Source organism: Gossypium hirsutum, chromosome D05 (assembly GCF_007990345.1).
Source record: "Gossypium hirsutum isolate 1008001.06 chromosome D05, Gossypium_hirsutum_v2.1, whole genome shotgun sequence".
NCBI classification, from domain to species: domain Eukaryota; kingdom Viridiplantae; phylum Streptophyta; class Magnoliopsida; order Malvales; family Malvaceae; genus Gossypium; species Gossypium hirsutum.
Window position 1 is genome coordinate 61158798 of NC_053441.1, and position 8372 is coordinate 61167169.

Genomic DNA, 8372 nt, shown 5'->3' on the forward strand with positions numbered 1-8372 from the left:
CATGAACACTCATACACAACTCTAGGAAGCCCTTATCCTTAGAATCAAATCATGTTTGGGGTTTTCTTCTTAACCCTTCATTGCAAAAGAATTTTTATGCAATATTTTTTTTCCAATTTATCACGTTTTATGGAACATTTGGCACCTCCTAATCCTTTGTGTAGACATTGAGACTGATGGATGATAAGATGGAATAAGCCTACTAATCTTTGATTTAAAACTTTTGTTCTCAATTTCACATGCAGGATGTCTGCAGAAACGGTAACATGGATAGCAGTTGAGTCCCTATCAATATTAGAGAAGATGCATTCCAAAGGGTTGGTGATCTTAGTTATTTTTAGTATGAAGATTAGCAGTTGAGTCCCTATCGGCAAAAAAAGTGATTCCACTTACAATAAAAAATTCAATCTTTTGTTTTTCAGTATTGAATAAAAGAGGCAGAGGAATGCAAAGAAGACATGCGTGGACTCTCCATTGAATCCATCTTTATGAAGCAGTCAATTTGATTTCAACTATTTAGATCTTAATAATAGTTTTTCCAGTCAAATGAAAAAAAAGAAAAACCTAAAAAAAGAAAAGACGAAGAAAAATTAAAAAGAGGAGATGAACAGTTTTTTCAGTTAAGGTTTAGGTTTAAAAATTTTAATTAATTAAATTTATTTAATTTAAAATCTATTTTTATCCCATTTAAAAATCCAAGTTGGCACTTAAAATCTAATTGGACTGCCACATAGGATTACCGTTAGAGAGATAACGGAACTTAACGGTAGAGTGATCACTTCGTAACAAAATAATAACATAAGTGACTAAAACATAACATTTCAAACATAAGTGACTAAAATGTAACCTGAAGCAAACAAAAGTGACTATTTTTGTAGATTACCCTAATTAATTTTACTTTTACAAAATAATATCACAATCCAAATTATTCTCATTAAAAGCAGAAACTTTATAAAAATGGTGAATTATAATCGAGATATTTTATATAATATAACTAAAGTGCATATTATACGTAAGAATTATGATTACATAACACATGTATGAATTTTATAAACGTAATTAATATTATTATATAGTATGGATACAAATTTTTTATATTTGAATCGTTATCTATAATGTATATAACAAAAATGAGTTCTAAAAACTTTTAGATTGAAAAAAAAAACATAATTTATTTTCCATTATATTACTACATTTAATTTGAGAAATTTTTATTTTTATTATTAAATTTTGAATATTAAAAATTATTTTCTTAAATTTATAAGGATAAATTATAGAATTAGCCATCTAACTATTAGCGTGTTTCTGTTTTGGTAACCAAACTATGAAAATTTTCAATTTAGTCATTAACGTTTTAAATCATTTTATTTTAGTCACTTATATTTTAAATCATTTCTATTTTAGTCACTCTCTGTTAAATGGTTAACATAAGTAATGATGTGACATTTTTCTAATTGGTATAATAACATATTTAGTCCTCAATACTTACATATTCTATCAATTTTATCCTAATTCTAAATAATTCAATAAATTTAACCCTCCACATTTACAAATTCTATCAATTTGAGCCTCAAACACATAATTAAAAATAAATTATATATTATGAAAAATACAAAAATAATATTATTTATATATATTTATATAAATAATATTATATGTGTTTATATTTATTTATAATTATAAGGCTCAAATATGCATTTACCCCTTCCCCCCGAACTTGACACCTTCTCCTAAGTTGGTACATATGATTTTTTTTGTCTTAAGTTGGTACCCGAATTTTCATTTCTTCAAGGGTTTTAGTAATTTTTTTTGTAACGGTGTTAAGTAGGACACATGGCACTCTTTTGTTGTGACACATAGCACCAAAGATGCCATAATCCATTTTTTTATAAAAATTTTTAAAAATGTAAAAGAAAATATATAAAAATTATATATCTTTAAAAAAATATGAAATAAATTATAAACGATAAAAATATATGTATCTAAAAAATTAAAAATATTATAAAAATAAAAAAATCTAAAATTCAAATTAGAAAAAAATGAAAACCCAGAAAACCAACATCTCTTTCTAAATAAATTGTAAAAAAATTAGATGAAGATGAATTTTACAATAAATTTTATGCTTAGAGATGGGTGCGGATATTACACAATTCTTCAAGCTGACAAGAATGCAAAAGATGATGATTTGAAAAACGCTTATAGGAAGTTTTTTTCCGTTTTATTTGTTAATTATTTGTTAGGTTTCATAGGAAAAAATGGGTTATTCTATTCATGATGCTATTAGCACAATCATGAATGAAGTTTATAAAAATCACAATTTATTAAGTTTTTTTTGGGGGGAGGGGTTAAGTTTTTTGGTTTATCAAAATCGCATATTTACATATAAGTTTATCAATATTTAATTATATGTGTTTGAATAATTATATTTGTTTAAAGATCAAATTGATAGAATTTGTAAATTTGGATGGTTAAATTGATTGAATTACTTAGAACTAGAATCAAATTAATAGAATGTGTAAGTATTTGTAACACCCATTGCCTAACCCGATCACCAAGTCCAAACAATAGGATGCCACATTGTTCTCGGAGCAACTACGAACAATCATAGCTAATTCAAACTGTCAAATGTTTAATTTTCAACTCATTTAAGCATACATTATAATATATGACAACTTTCGGGTCTTATTCAAGCTCACGAAAGCTTTAAAGTTAACTTGAGACCGAAAATGACCAATTTGTAATAATTTCAAAATAACAAGTTGACGTTGTGACATCAGGGGATTCCTCGTCGCAATGCAACATACTGTCTAGCCTCATTGCAATGACCAAATTTTGACGTTGCATCGTGTCATGGTATTCAAATCTCATGGTGACGACGTTCGAGCAATTTCGTGACGTCACATACTACTTATGCAGTTTTAATACACATCAACCTCCATTTTTTTTCCAAACAATCTCTAAACACAATCAATTCATATTTAGCTAATATATGTGACACTCTAACTTCAGTTCATGTCTTTAATGTCTTACTCAACAAAATGCAAATACTTTATCACTTATGAGTTTAATACCTATTGAAATACGTTCAATTTATATACATTCATACCCATTTCATCAAGGCCGTAAATATTTCAGCATATCATGCCATTTCAAACTAAAATTAAATCTTTTTACAAGCCACAATCAACTAACCAAATCCATACATTAACTCTTTGAACCAAAATACATGTAAGGACCCATTTTTCAATGGTTTCAGAACCCCATTTCCGATTCTTGAGTCCATAAATATCATTATTTAATATTTACGAGGTTGGTATTGAATTTTATTAAAGTTTGGTCCTTTAATTTTGTCATATTGATAGTTAATTAAGGTATAAAGATTAAATTGTAAAAGTGATAAAAATTTATCGCTATGGATTTTTTATAACTGAAGGACCAATTGAGCAATTTGACCCTTTTTAATTTGACATCCAGTGGTGGATGTGAATTGTAATCCTCCAACATTGAATTAAGCATGCTTAAGGTTAAATAATTATAATTAATTAAGTTAATCTTGATTAGTTAATTATTAAACAAGTATAAAAGACAAAATAAAATTAAATAAAATAAAAAAAATATTTTTCAGGTTCATGTTCAATTTCTTCTTCACAAACAAAAGAGAAAAAAATAGGGTTTGGGAAGCTCAAACTTCCGGTGATTAATAGGTGAGTTCAATTTAGTCATTTTTTTGTAATTTTTATGTTTTTGAGGTCGTGGGAGCTTGATTTAGCTAGCCCATGTACCAATTTGAAAAATTTTTAAAGTTTCTCAAAGTTTCCATTGATGGATGCTTGAATAAATTGGTACTAAATTGTTAGATTTTAAGCTTAAAAGTGAAAAAAGACTAGTTTGTAAAGTTTAATTGCTAGTTTTTAAACATAGGGACTAAAGTGTATAAATTTCAAAATTGATGATAAATTCCTATAATTATTGATAGTAGAGGATTCTATAAGGATGTAATTGAGATCAGTTTCAGGAATTGAAGCTCAAATTTGAAAGTTATGGCAATTTCGATTTTAGGGCCTAATTGAATAAAATACAAAAATTTATGGGGCACTCAAATAATAAAATTGATCTGATACATGCATATAATAGGATGATATAAGATGTTTAGAATTGATAAATTAAATTGAATTATTGTATAGATCGAGAAATGAACCAAACCGAAGATAATAGGGGAAAAGGCAAAATTATTGAATGGTCCTTAAAGATTCCATTGCTTTTTTAACCAGGTAAGTTCATATGGAACTTACTATTTTACTCATGTTTTTCTTTAATTGTATTTGATTAGTTCATTAGTTATATAAATGAGAATTGGTTGATTTTTGGAATCGAATGGACTAAATCTTAAAGTATGAAATATATGGTGATTATGAATAGGTACAACGTACAAAATAAAAATGAAATGTTCATATGATAGAATGATATGTATATGTTGTTACAGGGATTGAAATGATACGATTACAATAATAATGCCAGTGTGAACTTAGAAAAGGATTAGGATACATATGGCATGCCATTAGGGTCAAATATGAATACGATCAATGATTTACATGGTGATTTGAAATCCAACATTTGTTGCAAATTCTCGAGTTATAAATGCTAGCTTGTGTAAGCACTATAATCCCTGTTGGATCGCCGGCACCCCTACGGCGCAGCGGAAAAAAAAATCGGCGACCCTAACCATGGATCCATGTGTGAGGAACGAATCGGGGTGATCAAGGTTACAAAATTACCTAATGTTTATTCAGAGTAGACAGCAACACCTCAACAACGAGTAGTCTGATCTGCTGTCGAACCAAGCCACAATCTATCGTGATCCCAGCCTCTACGTAATCCACCCAGTTGACTACGAACGGAAGGAATCCCCAAAACAGTTTTGAGAGTTATTTTTCTTTGACTGCTGCTAGGCTCAAACAAAGAAAAATGAGATTATATATATATATCCTTTTGTTTTAGGGTTTTTAGGAATTAAATAAATATAATAATATTTTTATATCAAAAATTATAATTACATTAATTATAATATAAGTTCGGTAAACCATATATTTATTTGAATTCTTATGCTAACCAAATTCATGTCATCATTATACATACAACAACCTTGTACATAATGTGTTGGAAATTTGATTACCGAATTAAATTAATTCTATAATTAATTTAATTTAAGCGACCCCAAAAACAATACCAACTATGGTTTATTCCGTTCATTTCAACTATAGGGTGTGACCCTGTAGGTTCCTATAACGTTAGCAGTAACACTAGAATGATTCTAATGCTACAAACAATGAGTGGCATCTAGCAATGCATCATTGCTACCTAAGTTACAAGAGATCATGATTCGACATAACATTTTTTTATGATTAACCTTTTATGCAATAATCCTTAAGTCCTTTATCTCTGGATTGGACACAAGTCATGGAATAGTCACACTTGCATTGTCCATTCCATGTTCCTTGATACCTTAAGCAGACTACAATATACAAATAAGTATGACATCTAATATCAACTTATTTGAGCACGGCCACGCATTTCTAGTCTCACTTAATCAAATGGCCTAAGATATTACTTCTTTTATGTAGGAGGGACTTATCCTATATCGACCAACCATATCCCTCTACATAGATTGTGGTATATCCAACATCAGTCTTTATAGAACAAACCAGTTACGGTGTACTTTTGACTGTATCAAAATATACAACTCACGATGTTGGGATTATGATGATCTCAAGTCTGAGGATCATATAAATATTAATCACTATGAGTAATGTCGTGACAATTACATAATAATCCAAGAAACATACTCATAACGGGTCAGTCCAATATGTTGTTCTCTAACACACATATTCATGTAATGATTCTGACATTCCATATCAATGATAACTCTTTATCATCAATCAACTACATGTTAGTCTTAATGCATTATCGTTGTCCTATCCAACAATAATACTTGACTAAGGAACTTTTAAGAATAATCATATTATTCTCAGGACATTATTATAAAACAGTTTATTTATATACACAGAAAAGAAATTGAAATAATAATGGTAACGCATTATATTAATAAACATGATAAATCAAGTATGTTATTACAACCATCTCATGATTGATCTTTGGGCATACTCTAACAATCCCGTGTATCCGATTTCAGTTTACTAAGGTTCTTTCAAGCGAGAAAATGGTAAATAAATAGAAATGAAATGGTCGAAATGATTGAATACAAATGGAATTATATATGCTTGCAAATTGAATATGATTTGATTAGTATATGATATAAGATGAATTGTTACATATGTATATGATTGTGTTATAAATACATGACATGTAAATGAACTAACCTATTGGATGTATTTTTTGAATTGAATATGAAAGTAGTATGCCAAAGGATCACAATTTATCTATCCCAATGTGTTTTAATTGCTTAATTGTTGAAATGTCAAGGTAAGATAAGTAAATTTCATATGGACTTACTAAGCATTTAATATGCTTACTCTGTTGCCTCACTTTTTCTTTGTAGATTGCTAACTTGAGGAATGTGTCTATCAGATCATCGAGATGCTCACACTATTTCATTATTGATTTGATAGTCTTTCAATAATTTTAAGGCTCATTTATGTGGCATGTACGTAGGTGTTTATTTTGGTTAACTTTGTATAATGACATAGCTTGAATCTATATTAGGTATGATTTGCAATATAGTAAAGCTTGTTGATATGATATGCTTTTGGTTAAATAGAATAAGTTGTGTGAATGGCATGATGAGAATGAATGCTATATTTAAATGATGATATTGAATGGCCAAATGTATGATTGATTAGGCTAAATTTGATTAAGTTAGATTGTTATGTTTTGAGGTCGAATAGAGTTATATTGGATTGATTGATTGGGAAATGGTTAAATGCAATGTTTGGAATGTGTTTTGGTATGATTTGATGTAAGTAAGGTTGTGCAATTATGCACTATACTTAAAGTTGGATAATTGGACATGAGATATTTCACATCCCAAAAATCAAGTTAGTAGGAATTGGGCTTAGTGAATCAAGAGTAGACATGCCTTGTTTTTATTTAAGGGTATAGGGTTTGTGTAAAATAATTTGACTTGGTTCAGTGGTTAAGTGTCTTGGATGTGTGTGTGAGGTCTTGTGTTCAAATCATTTCCTTTGAATTTTTGTTCTTTTTGTTCCAATCCTTGACTTTGAAAATCTAGCTTATATATATATATATATCAATTTTGCTTAATTGTTAACAAGAATGAGCCTGTTGGTTTAGTGGTAAGGCTTTATCATACCCAAAAGTTTCGCCCATAATTCTGGTTGTGTTGATCAGTTGTAACCAAACATATGTTTACCTTCCAAATCTTTTATTATAATAAAAATAAATACGTAGGAAGTACGTTCAGTAAAATCTTTACCCATTTTAATTTTTTTGTTAAGCCCTTTATGTTCTGGTGACATCCTATATTCGGATCTCGTAAATTGGGTCGGGCGTAGGGTGTTACATAGTTTATGCAATTTCAAAATAATTATTAATACAACCCTATAGTAATGGTGAATTTTCTCAGTTGATCTATAATATCTTAATCCAATCACTCGAAACCTTACATTATGACCAATTGTATGTAAAAATATAACCACTTGCTCCTTAACATTCACCGATCTAGTTGAATGTAACAAATTGTTCCTAGTAAGAATGTTACAAATTTAAAAAAAATCAATCTCATCTTTATCACATCAATGCAATGTTGGTCACCTCTATATAGAATACTACTAATATAATTTTATTCTTCATAATTTCAATTCACACAAGGGTGACAAGAAATTTGCTTCTTAGTTTTTAATATTTTAATCCAAAGAGCCTCAAAAGCTAAAACTAAAGCCAAACACCCAACAATTACATTATGATATTTAATACGATCCATCTACACAAAATAATGCCACACAAATATTTAATCATTACAGTTGCAGGCCCATTTACCCGGTGGCCCACTACCCGTTACAAGCCCAATTGCAAAATAAACCCAAACCCATCTAAAACCTAACCCAAAACCCGAGCCCAATTCATTGGCCCAAGTCAGACTAGGGTTTCAGGGACTGAAACCCTAACCTAGGCGCCGCCTCTAGGGTCTTTGACCCTTGGCCTTCTGACACCGCCACGGTCATGTCGCCATCGCCGCGCTGCACGTCCCATCACCCACTTGCACCTGCTCCACCTGCAAAAGAAAGAACAAAACGCAAGCAGCAAAGAGAAACAAGAAAAAATAGGAAATAGATCATGTATGAGGGCTATAAAAAGCTGAAACAGAGATGTAAAGGGGGCGGCCCCTGTTTTTCAAA